This window comes from Pelodiscus sinensis, chromosome 14 (assembly GCF_049634645.1).
Source record: "Pelodiscus sinensis isolate JC-2024 chromosome 14, ASM4963464v1, whole genome shotgun sequence".
Taxonomy (NCBI): domain Eukaryota; kingdom Metazoa; phylum Chordata; order Testudines; family Trionychidae; genus Pelodiscus; species Pelodiscus sinensis.
The window spans coordinates 37,323,899-37,338,127 of NC_134724.1; the positions used below are offsets into that span (position 1 = coordinate 37,323,899).

The following is a 14,229-nucleotide window of genomic DNA, read 5'->3' on the forward strand; positions in this document are numbered from 1 at the left end:
GAAGTTTGCACCAGTCTTTGACAAATCAATCATCTAGGTAAGGATAAACTGGCACTCTTGATCTTTATCCTTTTTAAGAATGTGTTGAATTGACGTAAGTTTAGAATTGGTCTAAAACCCATTTGATTTTGGGATTAGAAAATATGGAGAAAAAAATCCCTTCCCTCTAAAATGAAAGGAAACCTACTCTATAGCCACGTCTATACTTATCCGTGGATCGACGCTCCGGAGATCCATCATCTGGCATTTGATTTAGTGGGTCTAGTAAAGACCTGCTAACTTGAATGCTGAGGGTGCTGCTGTCAGCACTGGTGCTCCTACTCCTCGCCAGGAGTAAGAGAAGTTGACAGTGTTTCTCCCATTGACCTCCCACTATGGGGATGGCACAAAAGTTCAAATAAAGGTACGTCAACTCCAGCTTCATAATTAGCATAGCTGGAGTTGCAGATCTTGATTCGAACTTATCCCCTAGTGTAGACCTGGCCTATGGCTCCCAAGTGAAAGAGTGATTGAACTTCCTGGATAACGAGTGCCTTAAGACAGTTACTGGGAGAGGGAGAAGCGGAAGCAAACGTGAAAGTATATTCTATACCCACAGCACTCAGGGTTCATTGGTATGATGTAAACTAGGATCACACGCCACAGAAACGGGACACAAAGTTTGCACAGAGGCGGCAGCTTAAGTCTGGAGAAATGGAGGCTGATATGCTGACCTCGACTGACCCATCAAACTCCTGCTTTACAGTTCGCAAGTGTGTGGAACAGTGTGGAGAAAAAGCCTAAGGAACAGCTGGGGGAGTTATAGGCCTACAACCCCTGGATCTCTTTGTTGGTAAGTCCTACTAAAAAGGAGGAGCAAAATATCAGTGCATCTACTGTGGCTAATAATGATTCTTGACCAGGGTAGTACGTACATACCTAAGGACTTCAAGTTGGACATGCAAAATTGGAAGCAACCAAAGTCATTAGCCTCTTTTGCAAATCTTGGATGAAATGGCCATTTTGTTATCGTCTGTAATTTTGACCACTGTGGACTGTTATTTTTAACATGCTTTTTATGTATTCACAACTTGTTCTCGCTATGGTTTATTATCTATGCTCTTTTATGACACATGTAGCAAAAATTCACCATTTCAAAAGGCCTCCCTCCTTTGTTTCTGAGCCTTCTTAGACCATCTGCTTGTCAGGGGATGGACAAAACGACCCAGTCAGTTTTCTCATTCCCTCCAATGCTATGACACGAGCCAAACAGAATTCCAGACGTGGAGATGGGTGGTCCAACTGGTCAGGAAAAGGAGTTTGTAGAGACAGAACTCGAGAGCGCTGCAACCACAGCACTTTACATTATGTATTATGTATCTTTAGCCCCACTACTATTTATTATACCGATTGATTAATCACAGTTTACTAACACAATTAACTCAAAAAACTGTGATGAATTGCAGTTTTAATCACACTGTTAAACAACAGAATACCAATTGAAATGTATTAAATATTTTTGGATGTTTTCTACATTTTTAGAATGATTGATTTCAATGCAGAATGCAAAGTAGGCATGTGAAAATGCGTGTATGCTGGTAAATGTCTAAGTGCTGAAAATGTCAGCGGTTACACGTTTACATGCGGGGGGAAGGCTGAGGAGAGGTGCTCCCTGGGAGCCAGTGTGTGTGGGGAGCTGGATTTTATCAGAGGCAGCAGCACGGGGAAGGAGGCGCACAGGAGGAGGGAGCTGGTACGTGTGCATCAGTCCCTGGCCCCCCCCCTGCGCTGGGCAGAGTGGGTGGGAGGGGACGCGGGGAGAGGAGAAACACAGGTGGCGCCCCTGGGAGCCAGTGCTCACAGGGAGCCTGCTAAACCGTTTACACGACCACATCCCTAATGCAAAGTAGACAGCTGCTCACTTTACTATTGTTACAAATATCTGCACTGAAGAAATGATAGAAGAAATAGTACTTTTCAATTCACCTCATATAAATATTGAAGTGCAATCTCTCAGAAATGTTGAATTTTTGTTTAATAGCAGCACTCAAAAAATTACAATGTAAAACTTTAGAGCCTACAACTTCACTCAAGGTGTGTCTAGACTACAGGGTTTTTTTCGAAAAAAAGTGGCCTATTTTTTTAAAAAAAAAAAACTTCCCCTGCATCTAGACTGCTGCCAAGTTTTCTCAATTAAATCAAAAGAACATGCGGTTTTTTCGACCGCAGTAAACCTCATTTTACGAGGAAGAACACCTTTTTTTGAAAGCGCTCTTTTGAAAAAAGGCGTTCTTGAACGCAAACAGGGCTTTTTCGAAAGAGAGCATCCAGACTGCCTGGGTGCTCTCTTTCGAAAAAGCAGCTCGCTTTTTTTGAAAGAAGAGGTTGCAGTCTAAATACTGTCTTTCAAAAGAGGCTGGTCGTCTAGACGTAGCCTCTGTCCTGCTGCTTCTTCAAAAGAATCACCGAGACAAACAAGTTTGTTTACATTTACAAGACATAATGCTGCCTGCTTTTTATTTACGCTGTGACCTGAAAATGAGCACAGGTATTCGCATGGCACTTTTGTAAAGGCCACTGCAAGGTATTTATATGCCAGATATTCTAAACATTGGTATGTCCCTTCATGCTTTGGCCACCATTCCAGAGGATATGCATCCCTGCAGATGATGCTCATTAAAAAAAATAATACATTAATTAAATGTGTGACAGAACTCTTTGGGGGGAAGTGTATGTTTAGCGGTCTCAGATAATGACCCAAAACATGTTGTTCATTTTAAGAACACTTTCAACTGCAGTATTGACAAAACGGAAAAACAAACCAATGTGAGATTTCTAAAGATAGTTAGAGAACTCAATCCAAGGTTTAAGAACCGCAGGCTGCAAACAAACAGGCCACGGGCTGCATGCAGCCCACGGGCCACGTGTTGAGTAGTCATGACTTGCTTGGTCCTGCTGTGAGGGCAGAGGACCGGTCTTGATGATCTCTCGAGGTCCCTTGCAGTTCTAGTGTTCTATGATTCTATGGTTGCAGAAGTCTTAAAATAGCAACACTCCGATGCAGAAACGACAGAATCTGAACCACCAAAAAAAGAAAATCAACCTTCTGTTGGCGGTATCTAACTCAGATGATGAAAATGAACATGCTTCAGTCTGTTCTGCTTTGGATCATTATCAACCAGAACCCATCATCAGCATGGACACATGTCCTCTAGAATTATGGCTGAAGCATGAAGGGACATATGAAACCTGAGCACATCTGGCACGTGAATATCTTGCGACACCAGCTAGAACAGTGTAATGCAAATGCCCATTCTCACTTTTAGGTGACACTGTAAACAAGAAGTGGGCAGCATTATTTTCTGCAAATGTAAACAAACTTGTTTTGAGTGAATGGCTGAACAAGTAGGACTGAGTAGACTTTCTAGGCTCTAAAGTTTTACATTGTTTTATTTCTGAATGCAGTTATTTTTGTACAGAACTCTATATTTGTAAGTGCAACTTTCACTATTTAAATTAGATAAACTGAAAAAATCTCTTTTTTACAGTGCAAATATTTGTATTCTGTGTTGCAACTGAAATCAATGCATTTGAAAATGTAGAAGACATCTGTAAATATTTAAATAAATGGTTTTCTATTAACAGATTATTAATTTTGCAATTAATTGCAATTAATTTTTAATGGGTTGACAGTCCTATTCTTCATATTTTTAATGCACTACATGAGGAATTGAAGGGATTAACTTTCTGCAAAAAGAGCCAGATAGAGAGTCTGTACTACCCCCGAGAATCTGCACAGATATGAGGTTTCCAGCAGGACTCGACAGGACAGGAGAAGGAAGTGTGGGAGGAGGGGGAGTTTGAGAGGAAAGTAGGTAGCAGACTTTCTTCTCCCAATCGACACAAATTTAACCACAGGAAGCTTCCCTTTCTGTTGATTTACTCGCAGGCTCTTGTTAGAATAGTGTTATGCACCACCTCTGATCAAAAGTAGGTGGCCTGAAAATTCCATAACTGATACTACCTCATTCAGGCAGAACAGTGTTAAAAGACGGAAGATTCCTCAACCATGACTGATTTTGGTAGTCAGACAATCTGGGAAACAGAATGCTTTAAACCCTGCTGGAAGCAGAGTGGAAATTCTCACTGGAGACAGTTAGATAAGACTATTTATTTTCCTTTCATTTTGCTTTTCCGTCAATGACATGAGCCAGCATTGGCTGGCTGTGTCCTCCATCTGATGCCAGATGGGAGGAAAATCTTGGTTTTGGTCTCTCTCAGCAGGCCTGAGCAGAAATATTATGAGCAGGGAAATAGGTACATTAAAGAGACAATAGGTTATTTTGTTTTCATGGTGTGTTTCCATGGTGTTTAATGCTATTACCCCAAACAACCACATACAGCTCCTTTATAGGGGCAGAGGGATGAAACAGTACAGCAGGAATACATAAATAAATATATGGAGATATACTTATCTCACAGAACTGGAAGGAACCTTGAGAGGTCATTGAGTCCAGTCTCCTGCCCTCACAGCAGGACCAAGCACCATCCCTGACAGATTTGCCCCAGATCTCTAAAAGGCCCCCTCAAGGATTGAACTTACAAACCTGGGTTCAGCAGGCCAATGCTCAAACCACTGAGCTATCCTGCCCCCCCGAACATGATTGTTCCCTTTAATTTTTTATTCTTTTTACAGAATTCATTCCACGTGTGTAATAGTCACCAATATGGCGATGATTGACACATCACCTCCATATTGATACACATTATTAATTAATTAATTGATTCATGTGGCCTCTCCCCAGCACATCAGCTACAGCCCCACCTGTTTTTTGATCACAATGAAGTTCAATTTTTGGAAACGCAGGATGTTTTCTAGTGTACATGACACATTCCATAATTCCAAGTGGCAGACAAAGACCCACCCCTAATGATAACATTACTGTGTGTAACTCCAAATGGTCTTCTAAGGCTTCCCTTACCTGCAAAGATTCAAGTTGGCTCTGCTAAAAGTCTGCTCATCCGGCTGCACAAAGTCAGCAGACAGCTGGTCCACCTCATCCTCCAATCCTGGCAGCAGCTTTTCTCCTCTTGACTTCACAGCTACATCAGAGGCAGCTAGAGCCATGGGAATGTTTTTCTTGCTGAGATCTAACACAGTAAGTAAACACTGCCAGCATCCCTTCAATCTACCAAATGCACATCCCACACCTGCACACCTGAATCTTTCCTTAGTGCCATCCAGGTTCCAGTCACAGCTTCATGAGCCCCAGGAGCAAGGGACAGTCTGAATCCACCAGCATCACTATTGGTCTTTCAACATTGCCAATAGTTATCCACCAGCTGGGGAAGAATATCCCTGCTCGCAGCTTTCTGAAAAGTTCTTAAAGCAGCAAGTATCATGCAATGAAGAGTCCCAGTGACCAACTAGCACACGCATAACCAAGGAACGTAACCCTTGCTGTTGATTTACTCACTGGCTCTTGTTAGAATAGTTCTATGCAAGGCCACTGCTGAAATCCATCCGTAATTTTCCTGCACACTATAGGGAGATAAGAGGTTAACCGATAAGCTGATGCTTATTGGTTTCTATTACTGGCTAAGCTCTGCCACTCCCAAAAAGCCAGCTGCTGCACTGCACAGCAAGGGGGCAGAGATGGGGACCAGGACAGCTATAACCCCAGTGAGCCTGAAGAGGTGAAGAAAAGGACAGCTATCTACTATATATTTCAGAGTTTGTCTGTACGTCTGTTGCCCCAGCTGAGGAACATGCATCCCTCCGCATCTATGCCCGCTGCAGCAACCATGGACAGGCGCTTCTCACCTGGCCCCAAGTTGCTGTAGTGAGAGGGCTGGGGTTGTCCTCTCTCCACGGGGCAGTCTGCATAATAAACCTTTTATCCCCAGCCCCACCACAGAGCAGAGAGTTAAACGAAGTAAAACAAAGCTTGTTTGAGTTAAGCACCCAAGCAACATCAGGTCAATCTTCTAGTTTAGAATAAGTTTTATAGGTCTCGTACAAAGCGTAAGACAAGGCTCCAGAGTAGCTTAGGTGGGCCCTCTAGGAACGTCCTTGCACTCTAAGACTATAATATGATTGCGTATTCATTGAGAATGAAGTTTAATTGGAAATACTTTTTGGAGTAATATGTTCTTCCTTGTAAATGTTTCCCTTTTCTTTTACAGATGCTGTTAACAATTAAAACTTTTCTGGGTCTAATTATTTCCCCTATCTTCCCTCTTATTTGAGTTTACACTTGAGACAAATTGCGTCAACAGTACCTAGGGAAGAAAACAGGAGGTAAAATTTCTGGTACACCATTCTGCAAGTTGAGCAGACTATTTACGCATTGTGGTCTCTCAAAGATTAACCAATGGCACCTTAAAAGCTAACAGATTTATTTGGGCATAAGGTTTTGTAGGTGAAAACCACTTCATTGGATGCATCTGATGCATGAAAGCTTACGCACAAATAAATCAGCCATCTAGGTGCCACGGAATTCCTCACTGTTTTCTGCAGATACAGACTAACACGGCTACACCTCTGACATAGATTAATATGTATGTCTAAAATGTAAAAGAGCACGTACAGATTAATAAATAAGCTATAAGGGACTAGTGATCATCTAGTCTGACCTTCTGCATAACACTGACCATCGGACTTTGTTTTAGTAATTCCTGTTTGAACCAGAGTGTAACTGATCGTGATTTAAAAGTTGCCAGTAATGGAGAAACCTCACCACTCCAGGGTAAGTTATTCAAATGGTAAATTACTCAGTGCTGGAAACATTCATGACTTACTTATTTCTAGTCAGCTAGTCCACTCGTTGACTATCTGATCAGCTTTTGCTCATCAGATAATCAACTAGTCGCTTGACTAGTCACTCTCCTCTCCCCCTTGCTGCCTGTACTGCAGACAGCAAGGGGGGAGCAGGAGCCAGTGTTGGGAGGAGATAGCTTAAAAGCCAGTTCCCCCCAGCACCGTCTCCACAGGGGAGTAGCAGGAGCCAGGCACGAGCTTGCGCCCAATCCCAGATGCTGCACCTCTGTTTTTTAAATGTATTAAGAGCCTGTCAGCTCTCAATACATTTAAAAGGCTGGTGTGCAGCAGGAGGGACCTGGCACAAGCTGGGAATCAGCTGTCCCAGCTCGTGCTGGGTCCCTCCTGCTGCGCTTTAGCCTTTTAAATGTATTAAGAGTCGATAGGCTTTTAATACATTTAAAAGGCAGAGCAGCAGCGGGGTGAACTTCCCCGCTTATCAACTAATTGACTAGTCGATGGAAAGTCCATCAACTAGTCCATTAGTTGATTAAACCAAATTTAACACCCCTGTAGTTTGTCTAACTTCAACATCTGACCATTGAATCGTTTCTATACGTTTCTTTCCTACAGTGAAGAGTCCATCATCAAATATCTGTTGCTCATGTAGGTACTTCCGACTGATCAAAACACGCCCATAATTTTTTCTTCGTTAAACTCATGGAGCTCAGTTTATTTAGATTATTGCTATAAGGCAGTGGTCTCCAACCTTTTTACACCCAAGATCACTTTTTAAATGACAGGCCAAGCCAAGATCTACCACCCCACCCCTTCCTTGAAGCCCCGCCCCTTCCGTGAAGCCCCGCCCTCTCTATTCTCCTCCTCTCTGTCACTTGCTATCCCCAATCCTTATACTGCTGCTTTAAAAAAAAAATTCTTCTGTAGGAAGAGGTTTTTCCAACATTTGGCCTGTCTAGACTGGACCAAATGTCAGAAAAAAAACCCTTCTTTTGGAAGCCACCTTATTCCTTGTGGAAAGAGGAATATAGGGGTGACCAAAAGAGCCTGTTTGCTCTTCCACTAAAAAAGCGGAAGAACCAACGCAACCCTGGATGCAGAAGAGTTTTTCTGGGATATCTCCAGAATCCTGAAAAACTCCTGCAGTCCAGCTGGACCCTTGCTGTGTTGAGACAGGATGTGTAGTCTCTGGGGTGGGTGCAGGAATTTGGGTTGGGGTATGTGATGGGCTGAGGGCAGGAGATTCCAGTGTTTGATAGGCTCAGATCTAGGGTCTGGGGAAGGGGGAATGCAGGAGTGGTTGTGGCCAGATGGGGGCTTGGCCCCAATTGGAGGTTTGTTGGCCAAGCTTCATTTTTAAATAAAAGACTATGTTAAAAAGTTTCTGCGTTGTCTTTATTTATGAGAATGGCAGGAAACCTGCCTTGAGTCAGGGGTCACTGACCCATAGAAAAGTCACTTGGGAGCAGGGGACACAATACTGGGGAGGGGTGCTAGTGGGTTCTGGGGCAGGGAAAAGGGTGCCAGTGGGGGCAGGGGAGAGGGGGCAGGGTGCCAGGACAGGTTTCTGCAGCATGGGACAGAGTGCTGGGGGGGACACGTTTCTGCAGAGGGGAGCAGGGAGACAGGTTTCTGTAGTAGGAGACAGGGTGCCAGAAGGAACTGGTTTCTGCAGGGGGGGCAGGGTGCCGAGGGACAAGTTTCTGCAGGGGGGGCAGGTTTCTGCAGCGGGGTGGGGGGGAAAGGGAGAGGGAACAGGGGGCCAGGAGGGCGGGGGACAAGTTTGGGGCAGAGGAGAGGGAACAAGGTTGGGGGCAGGGAGTTCCCTACACCAGCCACATAGGGAAGCTTCCAACCCGCGCTCCCTCCGGACTGACCGCAGGGCAGCCGGGCTGGAGCGAAGGAAAGTGACTGCCCAGCCAGCAGACCATGGTGCTCAGCCAGGGTGCCAGCAAGCTCCACATGGTCAGGCGCAGAGGGGAAGCCACCCTATCAGCTGGAGTGCGGTTCAGCCTCCTCTGGGCTGAACACCACAGCCAGCTGGCCAGGCAGCTTCTCCTCTGCGCCAGCCCACGTGAAACGTGGTGCACCCTGGCTGAGCACCATGGCCTGCTTGCTGGTCAGCTGCTTCTCTTCCCTCCAGCCCGGCTGCCCTGTGCTCAGCCCAGGGAGGCTGCGCCTAGCTCCCGCTGTGAAAGCCACAGTCAGCTGGCTGGGGTGTTTCAGCCCTCCCGACCTCCCAGCTCCCACCATTCCTTGCAGCTACTCACCTGTGGTGTTGCTCGGTGAGTAGCTGCTCCTCAAATGAGGAAATCTAATGTAAATGTACTGTGCAGGCACGCAGTTCAGAGAGGGCTCAAGAGCTACTCTTAGAGCCCCTGAAATCTACCGGTAGATAGCGATCTACTGGTTGGTAACCACGGCTATAAGGTATGTTTTCTAATCCTTTAATCTTTCTCACAGCTCTTCTTGGAACTCTAATTTATCAACATCTTTCTTAATTACTGACACAAGAACAGGATCAATATCCCAGTAGTCGTCTCACCTGTGAAAAATATAGGATCAATATAACCTCCCTGTTCCTGCTCAAGATAACCTTGTTTATAACATCTAAGAATTGTTTTGGCCACAGTGTCACACAGGGAAGCTCATGTTCAACTGATTATCGAGTTTTCATAGTCTCCGTTTTCCAGGATAGACACAATATATTAAGTGATATATTGTCACAGAAATGAGGTAATTAACATCCTCGCCCACTGAGAGGAGAATAGACCTCTTCCAAAGAGCAATTATATGTTCAAAAGTACGTCATTTTTACCTTGGACAACAAAATCTGAAATTATTTACTGCTATCAAGTTAACAGTTATACTTCTGCGGCTTCAAAAATAAGATGGCAAATAAAGCAAAACAATGATTCATGTTACCATTCTTAAGATGTACATATTGTAGGCCCCTGAAAATATTTTTAAAAGCCTTTTCTGACCTGGTACTAAATGGAAGAATTAGGTGAGATTAAAGCTGCTCGGTTTTGTGCCAGTATACTTCCATACTTTTACCATAAAACATTTTTGTCTGCAGCAAACAGGCAGTATGGAAGCAGAGTCTGGCAGTATGGGGAAACTGTCAGTGATCAGAACACAGACGGAATTTTTTTTTTCAAAACATCAAGGTGATGGAAAAGACACAAAGTGACTTTTTATGACAAAAGTACAGAAGCTATGTAAATTCTTTGGGACAGGGTCCAAGATTAACTCTACATTCGACAGACTGTGCTCAAAATAAACAAACCACCCTAAATTGTAAATGCTGTTCAGACACTGAGCTGCTGTAAAGGTCATCTCTGATCCTTTCTGCAGGAAATTAAGCATGAGAACTCTTTTCATAGCACAGAAAGCCAACTGTACCCTCAGATAAACTTATATGATGGCATAATACTAGCAAGACCCATCTTATTGATTGTCCAAAACAGTAAGAACAATGGGTCCATAAACCTGATCCATTATTCTGCATTCCTGCTCTTAAAATGAAACAATACTTTGTTTTGAGAAGGCTGTATTCGGGTCACTGTATTCACCATTAGCCACAGATCTCAAAGGGAAGACTTGCAGGTAGCCAAATCTAGTCGGAGCTTGCTAAGCATTCATGTTTGATATAGAGTCATGTCTAATAATGCTCCAGACCCTGAGTAAAAGGGAAAGAAATCATACAGGCAGGGTGTGATGTCCATGAAACCAGAACATCAAGGAGACGGCTATGTCTGAACTGCAACAGTGTTATCCCATGTATGCTTTTACCGTATGTAGCTATTGTTCTTTACCTTTGGCATCAATCTACGAGCCTTGAAATACCTCATCCTTTTGTTTCCTGTCCTGAACATCAGCCAAAGTACAGATTGCTGCTAGCACAGCTGCAGGAATAAGAGAAGCTACCACCTCAGCGAGGAGGTTCCCAGGCTGACCAAACTGCACACAAAGATTTGGCAGCTGAGATCTTGAGAGCTGCTGCAGATTGCCTATTACAAGTTTTTCCTCTCTGGTTCCAGCTCTAGCTCCCTCAACTAGAAAAGAATCAAAACAGGCATTTTAGAAGAGTAAAATAGTGACTTCAAATTAACTAAAACAAGCTAACCATGCAGTTAAACAACAGAATTATCACTTGTGTTCCGACCTGCCTCATTCGGAGCAGGAAGCAAATCTTTTCTATGCAAAAAAGGAAGCTGATCTGCTGAAAAATCATGGGACCTGTGCAATCTCATTGATCACCACCTGCAGCATTGTCGACCGAAGAGAAGACTTACCACAACACTCGGCAACAGTAGAAAGAGCCAGGATAATATTGCTTACTTTACACTGGCTTTCGGATAGTATAACACTCAATCAATTCTGATCCTAGGAAAGGAAAATCTAATCCTGTCAACTTGGTGGACTATTATTATTATTATTTCAATGCACAGTTGCCTTTGCAATCTTTTCAGCAAACAGCAACTAAAAATAGTCCATAGAAAACCAATGTGATTTCCTGAATACTAAGTTTACTAAAATGTATAGGTGGTGGAGAAAGTTAAAACAGGTTATGAATTTTTTTTTAGTAGGCTAAACACGTGGTAAATGAAACAATGATCTTGGTGTCAGTCATAGATAAATATTACATTTGTGTGAAGATTACACAAAATTACACTAATGCCTTGTATAAAGTAAACCTGACAAATCACTTACCGAAGTGACACAATTATCCCCATTCTGTGCTCTATTCAGCATCTAATCATAGACATTATGCACGCTCGGGTACAATTTTCAAATTTAGAATGTCTGAAGATAGGCACCTAAATCTTTGTTTAGAAACCCACATGAAATTAGCCTGATTTCAGAGGTCCTTAGCACCTACAGATCCCAATGACTTTCAATGAAATACTTAAGAGTTGAATGGCTAATTCTAACCTGAGATTTTGAAAAGGCCATGACCTCTAAAGCAGAAAGTGTGCACTTTCATAGTCCACTTTATTAGTGAATGACATGTAAGTAGTCAAATTACTTCTGGGAAGTGGTATTCTGTAACACCCAAAGTTATGTTCTGGTTTTGTGTTTTGTTTTGCTTAAGCCTATGTATCAACAAACATGCGCTGGGGGAAAGCAACCATCAGTTCTATTTAAAAGTTTACAAATAAGCATGAATGCTGTACTTAGCTACTTGCTACAGTCTGTGTAAAAATAACTGGACTAAGAGCCATGCTTTGAAATGTCCCTGGCTTAAATTCTGTCCATCAGTTGTGCTGATACATCAAAATCTACAACAAATGCGAGATGAATCTGATCAGTTTCTTCACTGCCATTGCCAATCTTCTTAAATTTCAGCAAATCCAAGCATTAGGCTGTTTTATATGGACAGCAGATATATATTTGAAGTTGTAATGATTTTATAGAAAATAACTTTATGAATAAGGATCTTAGGGATGTTTTAGGGCAGACAGGATTGTTTTTACACTAAATAAATAAATTTTCATCCCTGATTTCTGTCAAACGTTACAAAATTGATACCTATTATTTGTGCATAACACAAAAGCTCCAAGGAATATTTGAGCCCTACTGTGCTAAGCATTTTGCAAGTATTTAAGAGACAGTCTCTATCTTAACAAGTTTATGATCTAGCTTATAAACGGTAAATCAAATAATTGCAGGAGAGGAGCCTGAAAAGGCGAGAACAGAAAGCTTGTGTTTCACGCAGTGGAGAAGACAAATGGTTCAGCAGCCGCATTCTGAATGCATTTGAGGCAAAACCAGAGACACAGTTACAGTAGTTAAGGCAAAAGATGAAAGGTTGGATAGGGGCCTAGTGGGTCAGCACAAGAGGAAAGCCTGGGAGATGTTGGAGACGTTGCGTAGGAAGAATTGGCAAGACGTGGACTCTGGCTGGAGGTGGGAGGTAGGTCTGAAGAAAAGGCCAAGTCAAGTCGGTACCAGAGTGTGAGGTTGGGTGGGTGGCAAGATGGTGGTGTTGACCATAAAGGGCTGGAGAGATGCACAAAGGCAATTCTGGAAATGCAATCTATTCTACTAAGCCTTTTCTTAGCCTCTTACAAATATGAAGACAGTGGAAGTTTCCTCTTCCCTTACTACGAAATGACATGCATTCACTTACAGTCAGACAGAACAGAGATTGTTCAGGAATAAACCACAGTAAGATCTGAACATCACTGTCTGTGACCCCGTACAGCACGAATATAAGCATTCTCCAAAGACAGCCAAATATAGGAGAAATTGCAAGTAATATTTGAAGAGAAAGGAGAACTTTGTTTCTTTACTTTCCGGGTCTCGGGGCTCGCCTGCACAGTGCAGCAAAAAACATCAGAAGGGCATGATCTGTGCAGCACACTAACATATGGTGCTCTGACTGGACTGTTTACATCCTGTTGTGCATTCTAAAATATACATAGATCAGATTAATTAAGGTAACTTCTAGAGCATGCCAATAGGTAATCCATGTGATAGTTCAAATGCAGCATACTAGTACACTTCACAAATCACACTCGTTCACCTCCATGTACACAAGCCCCCAGATTCCACTGCTCTCAGACTACCAAGAAGTTAATAGGATATCCCCCTTCCCTGGCCATAAAGGGTGTTTGACCTATTCATTCACAGCTGTAGGGTAGAACCTTTCTTGCAATTAGGGATCAAAATATTTCCTCCACTTTACTGAATTCTTCCCTGAAATCAGAAGAAATGGCTGCAAAGTTCACAGAAGTATTCAAGCCTTGGGAATAACGCCTGAAAAGGCCATCAAAAATATGTAAGAGTTCTTGCCAGGAATGTTTCCTGACTATATACTAACTGAGTAAGAGCCTTCAGTTTCACACCTCTTGAGAGATCTCCACTCCTGCAGACAATCCCCACAGGCTCCCAGATACGAAGTGTGTTTGGCCACAACGAGAGCGCTTTTCTCTTGGTTGACAGTCAGAGAATGGAATAACTATTATTCTGTGTAGCCTTCTCCTGAACCAGTCAGTCATTAAGGAGTTTCCCCTCCTTCTGGAAAACTGTCATCATTAATCCTTTATTGAAAACTCTTGGTGGGTTTGCCAAATGCAGGATATGGACTAACGAGAATCTGTCGCATCTAACCATAAATGTCAAAAATTCTATTGACTGAGGTACATGGGAATGCACAGAGAAACAGACATTTGCATCCTTACTGATGTCAGAAAATCACTCAGACTGCCAGAGTTGACCTGAAGGATTTAGTTTTGAAGTGAACACTGGAGACACAAAACTCAGCCATTTTTTAAGTTTAGTAAGACTGTAGAGCCACATTCCCTCACCTGCTTTTGACGTCAGGTCACCTGATGATATTTTATAGAATTCCATCCTCCTCCCCAATTCCCAGTTGCATCTTCTGAAGGAAGCTATCTTCTAAGCAAGACCTCAAGTAATTGCTGTCCACTCAAAACAACAAGGAAATCCTCCTCTCCCACACA

At 42.9% G+C, this 14,229-nt stretch overlaps 1 protein-coding gene across 4 annotated transcripts in view; it reads right to left on the reverse strand.

Annotated features, from left to right (window-relative positions):
- The window catches only part of MYO9A (myosin IXA), a 307,802-nt gene that overhangs the window by 261,811 nt on the left and 31,762 nt on the right, over positions 1 to 14,229 (reverse strand). The window lies entirely within an intron of this gene.